The sequence below is a fragment of the Acomys russatus genome, chromosome 10 (genome assembly GCF_903995435.1).
Source record: "Acomys russatus chromosome 10, mAcoRus1.1, whole genome shotgun sequence".
NCBI lineage: Eukaryota > Metazoa > Chordata > Mammalia > Rodentia > Muridae > Acomys > Acomys russatus.
Window position 1 is genome coordinate 37,880,443 of NC_067146.1, and position 16,347 is coordinate 37,896,789.

At 41.5% G+C, this 16,347-nt stretch overlaps 1 protein-coding gene across 1 annotated transcript in view; it reads right to left on the reverse strand.

Moving 5' to 3' along the window:
- The window catches only part of Cdk14 (cyclin dependent kinase 14), a 539,697-nt gene that overhangs the window by 490,028 nt on the left and 33,322 nt on the right, over window positions 1–16,347 (reverse strand). The window lies entirely within an intron of this gene.

Here is a 16,347-nt window from a genome sequence, read left to right on the forward strand (position 1 = left end):
TAGCCCTGCCCAGGGCTATACAAAAGGATAGTCCTACCTTGCCCCTTCCTCCTCTTCCTCTTCTTCTCCCCTCTCTTCCTCTGTATCTCTCTCTCTCTCTCTCTCTCTCTCTCTCTCTCTCTCTCTCTCTCTCTCTCTTTCTCTTCTTGGGTACCCCTCCCCCTTCCCCACCTTATTATACCTGATTATCTTATTGCCTTATGTCTCATATCATTCTCTTTTATTAAACATAAAAGTTCCTAAAGATAAACACTCATCCATGCGCACATGCATACACTAACGCACAAGCATTTTTTAAAACCGAGACTACTGAAATGTAAGGAGTGCTGCCAGTGACCTGCAGAGACCCACTGTGGTTGAAGACTTAGCTTGACTCTCCAGGTTAGAAGAGAGACCCCGTTACAGCTTGAGGACAAGGACAAGCAAAGGAAAGCTATCAGGATAATATCTGGCCACTCTGCCATGAAGGACCATATGTATTTGCTACTTCTGGACCACTGAAATCTATTAAATTATAAATACTAAAAGTTTCTACATAGTCCATATGGAAACAAATCATCAAAATCTAATCATTAAAGTTAGATGTAAAGTAACTAAAAAAAAAAAAACCTGAAAGAACAGACTAAATGACAAAAAAAAAAAAAAAGAAGAAGAAAGAAAAAAGCATTGTTACTTATATTACCATGGAATGCAAAGACCAGACACTCTGAAATGCAAGGTCAGATAGGAAGCCTAGGTCCAGTTAAAGAACAATACAAGAACAAGTGTTCTTCCGGAAGCTTCATCTTCATGTGGTTTTTGTTTCTATTACTAAAAATAAATAAGTAAAATGTCAGCAAGCTACATTCCTAAGAGTAAAGCATGACTTTTGCAGACAAGAAAACTCATCATGATGAAATGAATTTTAAAAGTACCACTCTTTAAAACATTAAAATGCACAAAGTCCTTACAGAGATGGGTAACAACTCCTGCTTTCACAATAAGATCCTACATAAACACTAACAGTAATCATTTAAAACCACAAAATTATGGTGTATACTTTAGGTATTTAAAGTAACATTTGAACAGTTCATTGCCAGTTTATTTAGATTACACAAAGTATGTGATTTGGGCTTTTTTTTTTTAATAAGCATTTTATTTGAAAGATAAAACCATTACATCACTTCCTTAGGCAGTCTGAGATAAAACTTGAATAATATGTACCATATCTGCTTAGAATGCACAAATCAGTGAGTTTTGTGGTATTTTTTTAAAAGATTTATTTGTTTATTATGTATGCATTGCTCTACCTGCTTGTACCCCTGCAGACCAGAAGAGGGCATCTGATCACATTATAGATGGTTATGAGCCATCATGTGGTTGCTGGGAATTGAACTCAGGACCTCTGGAAGAGCAGCCAGTGCTCTTAACCACTGAGCCATCTCTCCAGTCTGAGTTTTGTGATATTTATAGAGTTCTACAAGCATCAACAGTCAGCTATAGAACTGTTGATTACCTGAAAAAAGAACTGTATGTGTGTATTCTAGCCATCAACACACCTTTGCCTATATCATATATCGTCACCAACCATGAGACTTTTAGTCTACTTTCTATCTCTACACATTTACCTATTTTAGATCATTTTCATAAGGGGAATCATACAACTTGTGGTTCTCTTCATCTGCCTTCCTTCATTAGCATAACAGGTCAAAGTTAGTTTGTTTTTAACAACAGTATATCATTTCTTTTATGAATGAGTAATACTCCATCATACTGTCGGGAGCCGGTCCGCCATTACAAGATGGCGCTGACTTCCCGTTTCCTGGTTCTTCACGGAGGCCCTTATGGCCAGTGCGCATGCACAAACACGTCACCCTTACATAACCCGCTTACGCAGGCGGTATGCTAATTAGGTATTCTCTAGAGCACCAATCACGAGAAGACACGTCCCTCCACGCCTCCATAGTTCCTATATAAGCCGTGGATTTTACGGGGAGAGGGTCCTTCTCCATCAGTCTGCAGAGAGCTGTACAATAAAATGCTGTCAGAAGAATCCTGAGTTGCCGCGTCTCCTTTATCGGCGAAAGGTGCGCGCGACAAGTGGTGCCGAAACCCGGGAACTGCCCACCCCTGGGTGAAGGAACGACTTGAAGGACCCCCGACTGCTCGTCGGAAGAGGATTCAGAACTGACGGCGTGAGAAGCCTAGGCACTTTTCTGCAAGGTATGATTTCTTTTGTGTGGTACGGTCCGCTCTTGCTGTGTTGCCTTTGTCTTATAAAAGATGAAAGATGCAGAGAGACAGTTAGCAAGGGACAAAAGGCTTTGGCCGACCACCAAGGTAGTCTATCAGAAGCAGAAAAGGAAAGAGGTTTAAAGAAAAGGAAGAAACCTCAATCAAAAGGATCCGAATTAAAAGGGAAACAAAAGGAGAGAAAAAAAGAGAAAGCCAGTGGGCTGTATCCCGTCTTAGATGAATTTAAAAATCTTAAAGTAGAATCTTCCGCCTCTGAGGAGACGTCTTCAGAGGACGGGGACTTGGGATCTGCCTCAGAGGAGGATGAGTTAGATCCTGAGGAGCAAATAGAACTGGACGAGGAGGCTGCTAAATATGAGTCAGAGAGAGATGGGGTTGATCCGCCATTCGCCCCTAGGTGTAGACCATCAGCACCTCCTCTAGTGAAAAAGGTGATGTTGATAAAAAATAAAAGGATGACAACGAGACCTAAGACAGCTAGCTCCTTGATTCCAATGGAAAGATGTTATCGATAACAAATGGAAAGGCCCGGATCCAATATTAATAAGATCCGGGGGAGCTGTTTGTGTTTTTCCACAGGACCAAGAAAATCCAATTTGGGTGCCGGTGCGGCTGACCAAGATAGTGAAAAAGACAACCTCCCGTTCTTCTACAGGCTGCGGCTGTGTTGGGGCAGAGCCCACAGCTGTGGGCAAGATGAGCTGAGCTCCAGCCATGCCTACCACCTCCTCTGTGTGGTTCTCACAGGCTTACTATATTGGCCATAGCCACCAGCTGTTCCACATTTGTGCGGTGCTGGGCACGCACTTCCAGCTGGAGGCAGTGCTGGTTGATATGGGCTCCCGCAGAGCCTGGCTGGCCACACAAGAACCCACCCTGGTAGAGATGGGGTCATTTGGCCTTATGTTGGCGGCGAGACTAGTTTTCTGTCTTTGGTTGCTCTACAAATTTAAAAAACAACAACAACGTGACAAAGTTGTGCTTGCGCAGGCTATGCTTGCTGTGGAACAAGGAGCATCTCCCCAGATTTGGCTTAACATGCTCAAACACTGAGACACTATCTTGGTTCTAACATTCCTGACGGGCACAGGTTCCCATTGCACCAGGATGCTACAAGATAGACCTGTGCACCTCCCAGGGCTCGAGTTCCCATTGCACGGGGCTTCAGGTGTACAGGGTCTCCGTCCATGTGCCTTCCTTGATCGCTCCCTGCTGATGAAGTGGAGGGCTAGATCGGTAATTTCATGGCATTCGTTTGGCATTTTAATTTGAAATTTAAGGGGGAGATGTCGGGAGCCGGTCCGCCATTACAAGATGGCGCTGACTTCCCGTTTCCTGGTTCTTCACAGAGGCCCTTATGGCCAGTGCGCATGCACAAACACGTCACCCTTACATAACCCGCTTACGCAGGCGGTATGCTAATTAGGTATTCTCTAGAGCACCAATCACGAGAAGACACGTCCCTCCACGCCTCCATAGTTCCTATATAAGCCGTGGATTTTACGGGGAGAGGGTCCTTCTCCATCAGTCTGCAGAGAGCTGTACAATAAAATGCTGTCAGAAGAATCCTGAGTTGCCGCGTCTCCTTTATCGGCGAAAGGTGCGCGCGACACATACAGACAGACCATTTACCCATGGACATTTGGCGTGCCCCTATTGCCATAAACAATGCTGCTGTAAACACTGGGGTAGAAGTTTTGTGTGGGTGTAAGTTTTCATTTCTCCTGCTTACGTATCAGGTCATGTTGTAATTCTGTGGTCACCAATTTGAGGAACTATTGTCTGTTTCTGCAAAACAGCGGAACGTTTCTCCATCTCAGGGTGTGAGAGTCCAAAACCTTGGCACAACCACCAGCATCTGGGACTTCCTGCCATCCAAGCAAGTGACTACTGGACTCCAATATTTTTCTGTATGTTGGCAGGTGACTACTGGACTCCAATATTTTTCTGTATGTTGGCAGGTCATCATCCATATGTCTACTTCTTAGAATGTCTAGTAAGAAGTTTTTCATTTTAACTGGGCTAACTTTCATATCTGGGTTGTCGGCTTTTATTATTTGTTCTGGAATAAGAACATCTGAACAAATACATAATTTATAAAAAACATTCCCCATTCTATTGCCTGTCTTTTCACTTCCTTAATGCATTTAGTTATGTATCCACAGAACTTTGCATATCACAGAGACCTCATTCCCACCATAAACAATGCGAAATATATGTAGGAAAGTGAGGAATCTTGATATCATACAATTTTGCTTTTGAAATTACATTTCATTTCCCTCTTCTCCTGAATTTCACCCTAGTGGAATAATAAATGTATGTTTGGAAGTTTTGCGGTTTTTTGTTTGTTTTGTTCTGTTTTGTTTTGTTTTACTGAAATACACCATTTATCCACAACAACAACAAAAGTACATACTTTAACTTTTGAATTTTAAGTTTTTATTTCTTTTATGTGTGTGCATGTGTATGTGTGTGCATGTGTGCATGTATACACACTTACAGTGCCCACAGACGCCAAAAATATGCACCAAATTCCCTGGAACTAGAGTTCCAGGTGGCTCTGAGTTATGCGATCTGGGTACTGGGAACTGAACCTATGTCCTCTCCAAGAGAAGCAAGTATTCTTAACTACTAAGTCATCTCTCCAGCCTCAAATTTTAAAGTTTTAAATGTTTTTGAATTCCTGTGACAATAAATAAGACTCTAACATTAGTCTTAAAAAGAACACTATTAAGCCTAATTATTAACAGGACACAATAAGCATATCACTTTGTGTGATACAGTAAAGCAGATGGGGTAGAGAGTCATTAAGGGACCTGAAGATGTGCCTGATGTTAAAACTGTGGACTGCCATTTTAATGAGTAGAGCTTTGGAACCCTGAATCGATATACATAGTAAGAGCTGGGGAGAAGGCTCAGGCAGTTAAGTGCTTGTCACACAAGCAGGAGAACCCAAGTTCCGATCCCACGGCCATCACAAAAGACCAGTTGTGCAGCAAGTATCTGTAACCTCAGTGCTAGAGACACAGAGACAAGAGGGCTCCGGGGATTCGCAAGTTAGCCAGTCGATCCAAATCTGGGAACTCTAGGGTTAGTGAGAGATCCTGTCTCAAAAAATAAGGTGGAGAATGACTGTGCTCACAACCATGTATAAACACACACACTTACACACACACACTCAGTCTCTCTCTCTCTCTCTCTCTCTCTCTCACACACACACACACACACACACACACACCATAGTAAGACTGCGAGGAAGTCTGGAGATGCCTCTTCAGTTATGAGCACTAGCTGGCAGCTCTACCAGAGGACCCAGGTTCAATTCCCAGCACCACAGTGGCTCCGGTCCCAGGGAATCTGATGCCCTCTTCTGGCCTCCATGGTACTGCATGCACATGGTGCTCAGACATACAAACACTTGTACACATAAAATATAAAAATGAATAAAGTACTTTCAAAGATTATTTGCAGGGAATAATGTTTCAGATTTGTTTATTTCACTGTAAAATAGGACAGGGGTGTATCACAAGATAGGGTTGGAAAGAACTCCTTGCATCAGGCCCAGGACATGGGTCCAAGGATATTCTCAGTCAACTCAATTTTAAGAAAGAGAACAGAAGCTGACAGTCTGGGAATCAGAGCATTTACATCCAGCAGGCTGACATGGCCCACGGAGGGTCTTCTCAAACACCATGCTCTGACTGGGAGGGGATCTGCATTTAGGACCCGAGAGGCGGCTGTACTGTACTGAAAGCTTCTAAAGTGTTACACAGCCTCTCTTTGCTGACGCCTCGTTCTACACAGCACAGAAATGGAAACTACTAAAACGAAACTGAATTTTTCCCTAATATATCACAATGAAACACAAAACAATCAAGCGAAAGAATGCACTCAACTGTTGGTGAGAAGAGCTCCAAGTGACGATGAATTTTATGTCACTTTTGCTTCCCAGCCTAAAAGTTTGATGGGCTCATACCATGTGGTCCCATAGACAGCGATAACCAAATAAGCCTAAAATAGCTACTTTTAAAGTCAGACTCAAGCTTGACAGGAGCTTATGACTGGATTAATATTGCTTACATTCCCCTAAATGTCACTTTGACAAACTAAATGTTTGTCTTGATGACATCTCCCCCTAGGCATATGGCACTTCCACTAACTCCCGCATTATCTCTGCAGCAGAAAATGATGCTTCATTGTCTTTAGAATATTCATAATTTACAAGCTGACTCTTTGGCCATGATTGATAATTTCTCATAACACTGAGGGACAAGATCTCTGCACAGATGCTGTCCAGTGTGGAGGCTTTCAGTAATTACTATTCATTTCAAAGAACAAAGAGTTCTCTTTGAGACAAACACCTAATAGCCATGACTCACATATTAGATGAAAATATTACCATATAAAGCGTAACATAAAAAGATACTGGGTTAAATTTTATAATAATGATATTGGAACACTCAGAAAAATAATACTAAGTTATAGAGTAATACAAATTCATAATGTTAACAATTTCATCTACCAAGTATTTATTAAAAATTTGCCTTGTTTAAGACCCTGTGATACAAACTGTGAAAGATAAACTTTCATTAGCCTTGAAACCACTATTATCATCACAAAATACATTAAAAATCCAAAAGCTATAAAGAAATTTTGCAACCAAAATATGTATCCTCAACCACAGATTGTCACAATTCAAAATTATTTAGGAATATGCTCACTTCTAAAATTGGTTCAATAAACACTCCTTCCATATGCAGTGCCCTCTCCATCCATGACATGAGAACACAGACCAAGGCAATCTTGAAAGCAGACATAATGCTCAAATTTGAAAAAAGAAATATGGAAACAGCTTAAATAAAATACATAAGGGCACAGAAAAGAAGGGCATTAGCATCCTCTGTGAGTGACAACTAACCAGGAAAAAAATTCACAGTGTGAGGATCCATTAAAGAAGATCAAGCACATGTGTAAAATGATTTTAATACCTTATAAATTAAATCTTATTTAACAATTATACTAAAGCATAGCAGGTTATGTTATTTGGTTTTCACAAGAAAATGTTCCCCAAATCAATATAGCATTGCTTTTCTAAGAATTAGAAAATAATTTCGGTTTCATGACTTATGTCCTAAAAGATTAAGTTTCGATCAGATTTCTATGCACAGCAGCCATGGAATTTTGATCTTCATTGTAAGTGGATTCACTCTGAGTGACCTGTATGTAGATTCATTTCGAGTGGCCTTTTACTTTCACCCTTGAGTGTCTTTCCAGCTCCAACTAATGCCATGTTCCAGCTAGATCTAACAGACTGAAAGCATTTGTACTTCAGGGAGTTTTCTGCTCTGGCACCTATTAGCATTTATCCCAACTCAACCCCAAGAGCCTTCCCTGTTGCTGAAAGTGAACACTATGCACACTTCTTTGGACCTCGGACTTTGAGGCCTACCCCAAGGTAAATGCTGAGGGAGACACTCTCTTCGGTGTCTGCAAGCCATGGCCCTGGCTGCAGGGGCACTCATGAGACACTTTCTATGACTTTTCACACAGTGATTTGTTCCCTGTCAGTAGTGTTGTAGATGACCTAGTAAATACAAGTTGAATGAACAGTCTGCAGAATTAAACTGAAAATACGCTTAGCATTTGTTATCAAAATGTTGATGCTCCTCCATCTTTTTCAGTATGTTTGCTTTGTTTTTTGAGACAGGCTCTCTCTATGTAGTCCTGGCTATCTTGGAGCTCACCATATAGACCAGGCTGGCCACGCATCTTCCATCTTTTGAAAACAAAAATAGCTGTAATTTACAGAGACAAAAGTCTAAACAGAAGGAGAAAAACAATAAAATGCACAAACTGACACATAAATGCAAAATAAAAGGCAGTAATCTGTATAGTCTTTATTAGTTATATATGTTCATGTATGCATATCTATCTTGAGATGTAAAACACTATGTGACTTAGTGATAAGATATTTGCAATTATTTTTTAAGCAGTTTAAGTTGTAAAGAAATAAAAGTACATTTACCTGACTATTTTGAGCACCTCTTGTAGATTAATTGGAAATGTGGCCTAAACACAAATGAGTACAAACACATTCATAGCCAACATACCTTCTACAGCTACGTATCAGTGCAGTTCATATAAGACAATGCTAGAGAGTGGTTCTGTGATTTCAGTAGAATCTACATAGATGAAAGAAACACCTTTATAAGGTAACCTACATAAAATTACAACGTTTTAAGTGATCAGCAGTTATATTCCTAACATTTTCAGTAAGAAACTTGAGTCATGGACACACAATACACACACACACAGTGTGTATGTACTGTAAATGGACTTAGTATGGACTTAGAACTGGTCAATCAGAGACAAGCTTCTCATTAACTGAATCACAAATAGGCGTACTGAGAGGTTTTGCAAAGTGCAGATAGCAAGTCCCCATTTGTTCGTGTATTCTGTATATTGGAAAATATGTCACAGTTCTCACCAAGAACTAGTAGCACACAACATTCTTTGTGCCAACCAAAGTTTCCAAAACACTCCACTAGGAGGCAGTACTACTACCACAGAATAAAGCCACCCTGAATGCCCAGCCTGATTGGGAATCAATGAAGGTCAGGAGGTCAGGACCTAACTCACAACGCCAGGAACAAAGTGACTAAAAATAATAATGATGATGACTATGGTGATGATGATAGAGCCTAGTGCTAGTGAAGAAAGTGACATTGAACAACTACCCAAGTAATTATATCAATACAAAAATGCTATAAATATTGGAAAGGAAATCATAAACACACTGCTAACTTAGAAGACAGGATGACATTAGACTTTAGAAGTTTGTAATGCAGGGTACTTATTTTATTTTATTAATGCAGAGATGTAAAGTTTTGTTAGCTTTTGAATTCTGCCATGAAAGGTCATTTTAAAAAATAATAACTACCATTTAGAATAACCATGGTAACAAGGCAGGGAAGAAATTATCTCTGAATTTTAAAGAGATGTGAAACAAGAGCACCATTCAGCTGGGAGGAAATCTCACTACATTATTCTTACTTTACTCTTTCTGTAGTAGGTTAGTGAAATGCCTAGGAGTACCTCTAGAGTTTTGTTACCATGGCATCATATCACTGCTGCTCCAGGTGTGGACTGAGGAAAAGCAGTACAACATCACCTGAGAGTTTGGGAAAAATGAAAAAGCTAAGCCCCCACCTCAAACCTACTGCATCAAATCCCGTTGAGCACATCCTCAGAGAGTCACATTCACATCAAAGCTTGAGATGCACTGCCCACGACAGACAGAACGCAGGAATCCTCCAGCGGCTGAGGCTCCTCCACAGCCACCTACACTGAAGACTCAGTAATGGCCTTCAGCGCTTCATCCTTGAGAAATAAAATCAAGCCCTCATCACAACCAAAAACTGATTCAATTTTCAGCAGATTTCAGGGCTTCCAAGTGAGCAAATGCAGTCCGAATTGTGTTAAGTGCTGGCTCTCGTCCTCGCTGCCAAGGCTTGCTTTACACAGAGCACACGCTGTCAGTCAGTCAAGATGGCAGCCTGTCAGCTGGTGACCTCATGCACACTATATGCGAATCCATATACAGAGATCTTTTATCAAAACTTAAAAGTCTCTCTACATTTCTTAGACATTCAAGTTCAGACTCATGACTCTTTTTGTGGACCCTTTTGATAGAAAATAACTGGCAATGTAACAAAAGTTACAGCCTGGACGTATGTGGACCAGTAGGTAGCCACTAGCAACCTGCATGGTTTGTAAAAACCAACCATGTACAAACTAAGTAAGTTCTGGAAGACAAAAAAGAAATAAGGAAACATTCAAAGGAATAGTTCCTACATTCATTTTAGACCCTGATTAGTCTATGTTTGATATTCAGGGTTAAGAATACATGGGGCTAAGCCAGGCATGGTGGCACATGCCTTTAATCCCAGTACTTGGGAGGCAGAGGCAGGTGAATCTCTGTGAGTTCAAGGTCAGCCTGGTCCACAGAGTGAGTTCCAGGACAGCCAAGGCTACACAGAGAAACCCTGTCTCAAAAGACAAACAAACAAACAGCAACAAAAGAATACACAGGCAAGGCTAAAACATGGCTCAGAGATACAGTGCATATGCAAGCTCTGAAGGCTAACCCCAACCACTGGAGGAGAAGAATAATTTATTCTGTTTCTTTTATTTTAAAATTAAACTAATAGGAAAAAATGTCACTTACATTATACTTCTAGTTGACAGTGATGGCCTGGAAGCTCCCTAGGATTACCTTAACAAGTGCTAAGTAGCTCAGCCCTTGGGAAACTTTGGAGAGGAGGGAGGGGGTCCCTGAATTCATTCCCAAAGGAGAAAGAATGCCTTTAATAAAAATAAAGCCAAGAGAGTGGCTGACGTGGCCCAAGTGCACTCACAGGGATGCCCAGTTCTCTCACAGTCTAGGAATGTAGGAGTGGAAAAGATAAACAAATTCCACCAACAAGGGCCAATCATTTCCTGGCCTAAGCCTTTCAATGGCTACAATGGGGACAGTAACAGCCACAGACCCTAGGAGCAGCTCTAGGCGGGAAACACAGTCAGCAATCGAAATTGATGGTACTAATTTGTACACATGAGATAATGTAAAAGTAATTCACAGTCTCCCATGGTGGGGGCACACATACACACACACACACACACACACACACACACACAGACAGACACACACACACAGAGAGAGACAGACACACTCTCACACACAGCTTTCCTAAAACTGAAAAGTAGATTCCAGAACCATGTTTAACAGGAAGACATCTGCACATATCAGATTAAAGCAGCACTCCCAATCTTGGAAAGCACCGGATCCAGTTTGGGAGGAAGGCTGCAAATTGGAGGCCAGCAAAGTAACTGAAGCCATCTTCCAAACCGGGCAGATTCCTCTCATTCCTGGCCAGGGAACAATTCTGTCACTCAGGAAATCTGGAGCCACGCCAACACACTGCTTCAGCAGCCTGCTGGGGGATGGGTGATGAGAGGGGAAATGTCTGGGCAGCTGGCTTTTGTCACAAAGCCTTCTCTCTTAAAGAGGCTTATAATGAATTTCCTAGACATGATATAAGACAATGTTTTAAGTGATTAATAGGGCAAAAATATCCAAGGTGTAAAAAGCCAGTCCATACATGAATTAAATCTGACGCAAATAGTAAAATGTGATATTACAGTCGTTTTTCAATTATTTCCATTAGACTGGCCTCAAATGTCTATATGGAAGAAAAAGCCAAGTCACTAAGACCTTAATTTACACTCCAGGTATTTCCCTCACCCTTAGGAGTACTGGAGCCTCATGAGTCCAGGCAGATCACACGCAGCACTGGCCTAAGGTGCTGAGAAGCCTGGCAGCCATACACCACAGGCAGACACACTGAGGCTCAGGGGGTGACACAGCAACTGTACTGCTGTTAAGAGTGACAAGGTGCCTGAACACAAGGCCTGAATCCACAGCTGGTGCCAAACCCTTCTCCTGAAGGGCTTCCTGAAACGGCCAGACTTTGTACTAGTTTGGGATGCAGTCAAGTCATTTCCTCTTGGCCAGACTGCCAATACTCTCTCCATTGCTTGAGCTGTTGGAGCCTTAAGCAACTAAAAGATTATGAAATATGGTTTCAAACTATGAAAAAATAAGCATTTGGAGCCATGAATCTGGAACACAGGACACAGAAAACAAAATGCGTTTGTCTAAATGGATAAAGTAGTGCATGGCTCATCTTATCACTAAATTTATATTATCAAGGAATTAACTATCATTTTGAAAACCACATTACTAAGGTTTTTAGGTATGCAAAAAAAAAGAAAAAGATTTTTTTAAAAAAGTTAAACTTTCAAAACGAGCCTTCTGCCTAGCTGACAGCTAATTAGAACTGTAGGGTTCTATAGTTTGGAATGCTACAGGTCCTGAGACAAACTATCTTTAGCCTCCTCTCCCTCTCAAGAGCTATGCATCACACTACTCTGTACCTGACCTAACAGCTTTGCAAGCTTTAGGCAAGGCACTTCCAATTTACAGGCAGAGCACTGGTTTCCCTTTGGAGCATATTAACTTAGCAGTCCACTAGTGTTAAATATGCACCACACAACATACATGGTATAAGATTTATTGTAGAAGCATGGGGTAGAGAAACATGAGGCGGGATGCCCCAGGAGGATAGAGAGAAAGCCAGAGAGGGACAGAGAAAGTGAGAGAGGAGGAGTAAGAGAGTGATGATGGATGACATGGCAGGCTTTGTCCTTTTTTATTTTTTTGCATTTCTTTTATTTTATTTTTTGCATATACATTTATATTATTACACATATATACAATAGATTACCTATAGCAAGAAAAATCATGGTATAATCAGGAATTATATAAATATTACATTCTTAGTGTTTTAGCTATTTGTATTTGACAGCCTTGAAGAAGACATCTTTCCTATCTTGGTACGTGTAAATTTCTGAATGTAAGTCAGGCTCCATCTCATATTGTCATTATCAACTGAGAACACCTATCTAGACCTAAAAACATATTAACCCCTAAGCAATTAAGTTTCATTGTAAAACTAAGCTACCTGGTCTTCATCTCCCTCAGAGACTTGAGAAGGAATAAACTTGATTATCTGAGTTATGCTGGGAGTGCAGGTTAGTAGTTTTCCAAATGAAAAGATGACAGAGACAGTTTTCTACCTGGATAGTCAAGCTGTTTAGGAGAAATAAGTTATACAAATTAAATGTTAGTAGATTAAGTCATGGTCATGTCAATTGCTAGTCTACATTCATCACAAGAATATACATCTTATGTGCAGCAGATAGATATGACTCTATTGAAAGATAAAGTCTTCAAAAACCCCAGAGACATGCAGAACATGGCATTTAAAAATGTTTTATTACTTTAAAGATTCATTGACAATAAGACAGGTTAACTCCTGGCCACACCCAGCCTACGTCAAAGAGGATGATGAGCATCAAAGAAGCTCCTTATGGAGATGGCTTCAAATGTGGCAAACGATCCACTGGGCAAAATGTCCTTGTTTCTACCACATACAGAGTTCTGCCTTAAAAAGGGCAAGCTTGGATGCAGGCAGTCAATGGCCAAACTCTGCCAAGACACGGTAAGCAAGTCCTCAATAGTTCTTGCTTCACAAATATGTCTGTCAGATATATTGAGTCAGAAGGCTGAAGAAGAAGCTCCAACGTTATAGAGAGTTTGGGGTGACTATTCAGGCTTTGTCCTTTTTATCCTGGCCCCCCAGTGGCTGCAGCAGGTGATGACGTCAGAAGTTGCTAAGCAACCTGTAGGCAGGCTTGTGAAGCTGCTTATATGCTAACATCTAGTTTGTACCAACCCAAAACCTCTAAGCATGTCACCAGATAGAAACTGAGGCATTGGGCAAAGATCACCCATCTTGCTGATTTTCCACCACTGTATTTAAAAATTGCCTTGACCTCTGCCTTCTGTTTAAAAAAAGAAAAAAAAAAGAAAGAAAAGTCCCACACTGGAGCAGGGAATGTAAGAGCAACCTAAATCTGTGTTCCTGGGCCAGACTCACTCATATTTGACTCCAGAATGAACTCTTAGTCTCTTTGACATAAGAACTGTGTTGTGTCAACAATTACAACATCCAACATGGGGCTGGAAGAATAATCCACTTCCGCCAGAGATGTCACCATCATGCAAGAGAAGTTCTGGCACAGACGCGCTGGGTGCAAGCCTTATCTCCTGAGGTAGATTGTGGTGAGTTCTTTCCAGGGCTCACGACTCCCCTTGATGTGGCTGAAGATGCATTTGTTTATCCTGAGCTGGTTGTTTAAGGGTCCTATCAGGTAGTCACCTTTTGGGGTTTAGTTTATTTTCAACGTGTTTGGTTTAAGGTGTCTAATTTGCTTGCTTGCTTGCTTGCTTGCTTGCTTGCTTGCTTGCTTGCTTGCTTTGGAAGCATTTTGGTCTAGACATCTGGTTTTATTTTCTGCTTGCTTTCACACCTCTAACAACATTTTGGATTCTGGTTGTTTGGTTTGTTTTCAGTTTTTGTTCATTTTTAAACTACTGACGGCATTTTGATTTTTTGCTTTGGTTTGTCTTGGTTTTGTTTGTTTTGGAATATTTTGATTTATTTCCATTCGGCCTTTGTCTGCTGACACTCCTCCCCAAATACATAAGTCTGGATATTTTTTCCTGTAGCTGCCCCTGCTTACTGCAATACTGTTGCCTTTATTCTAGAAATGTTAGGAGTGCTTCATCATGAGGACTCCAAGGAGGCACTGATTCCCTCCAACCTCATAGGGTAGATGTGTCAGAGGGAAACACAACATGATGCCCCATTCCTGGGTCAGAAGGAACTTTTTGGGTCATCAGGAAGACATAGGGAAGGGTTCCATTGCCCTGTGTTGAGCATCCTTTCATTTCAGTGACAATGCGGGATAATCCCATGGCAGCTGGAGACAGTCTTAAAGTGCAAGCACAAAGCGTCAATCCCAAAGGCAGCTCCTAAACTTGACCCACAACACACACACCCTAACTAGCACAGAGAGCCATACAGCTTTTTAGGAGGAAGAATAGGGGGACAGGGAGACAAGAAATAAAAATAAATAATAATAATTTTAAGTATTTTTCAGAAGATTATATCAGAAGTGAAGATAAATCTGAGAACAACCCATTCCTATCGTCTCTTCATTCTTCCGAACGCAGCAAAAATTGTGTATTAAAAGAAGAGCTGTGGCTTGTTTTAAGATAAACGCTAAAGAAAAAAAAAAATGGGTTCCATGTTATATTAGAAACGTCCCTCTGCAAAGTCCACTTCCCTTGGGGAGATACACTCACACTTGCGTGTGTCCTTTTTCTTTAACCCTCAAGCTTAAGTCTATATCAAAATAGCTTCATTACACAACCAGTCCTAAAATTCCTTCATTGTTGAAGCCACAAATCCAAGATCCCTGTTTGGCCTGGGTCAAGGCCCCTAAAGGTTAGGGGGAAATCTTCAGGCTGCTAAGGATGGTGCTGTGGAGCTGTGTGTCCCTGCACTGCTAACGTTCCAGTTGGTGAGTCTCCCTGTCTGTCTCTTGGCTCATCCACCCTAAGGATGCTTGGCAGGTAACATTGTGTTTCTTTGCTTCATTTTTCTGGCCAGAGACCCATTTTCGCATTTCTTAAGTTTGACTGGCACCAAAACAAAAGTCCCCAGGATTCATCTGGGGTCAGATGGCACAATAGTACAGTGGCTTTCCTGGGGACATAAAGAGACTGGATCCCCTACCTGTCCTCAGCCAGTCTCCGGCATACAAGAGGGCAGCCCAAGACACAGCGGAGAGCTACTTCCCCAAAGCAATGAGCACTTCTGTACTTTCTCTTAACCTGACGCTTTTTGCTTCTTTGCTTTCCGGCCTGTGCTTTCTGTAAAGCTCATAGCTTAAACAAGGGGGAATCCAGCCAGTGTCCTCCTTATGATTTTTATGAAGAAGGGGCTGGCTAATTTTTAAGGTCAAAATAGACAAACTCCGTATGTTCTCATCATATAAGAAGTTTAAAAAACAAAGCAAAAAAAAAAAAAAAAAACTCACTTCTGTATACATCTGTGCCTTTAAGCCTTACCCTAAACAGAACCATTTCTGAACCAAGGGCCCCTAGGGAATCCTACAGTGGAAAAGTAGCTGCCTGAGGGTTAGTACCAAGCACCGGCTGAGTAAAGGGCTGCATGGGACAGACCTAGGGTGCCTCAGCCAAGACAGGAGACGACAGCAGGATTGCCCTATCTAGGAAGGGAACAATATCCCAGAATAACAACGAGCCAACGGGTAACGCCTGAAATGATACGTCTTTTCTTTCTTTGCATTTTCTTTAGATATGTGGTGGTTTGGTCCCCACTGTGTGAATGCTCGGCCCACAGGGAGTGGCACTATCAGGAGGTGTGGCATTGTTGCAGGAAGTGTGGGGGTGGGCTTTGAGGTTTTCTACGCCCAAGCTCCACCCAGTGCAGAAGACAGCCTCCTCCTGGCAGACTGCACACTGAGATGTAGCCCCTGGTCTGTCTAGACGCTGCCATGCTTCCTGCTATGATGATAAGGGACTAAACCTCTGAAACTATAAGCCAGCCCAGCTAAATG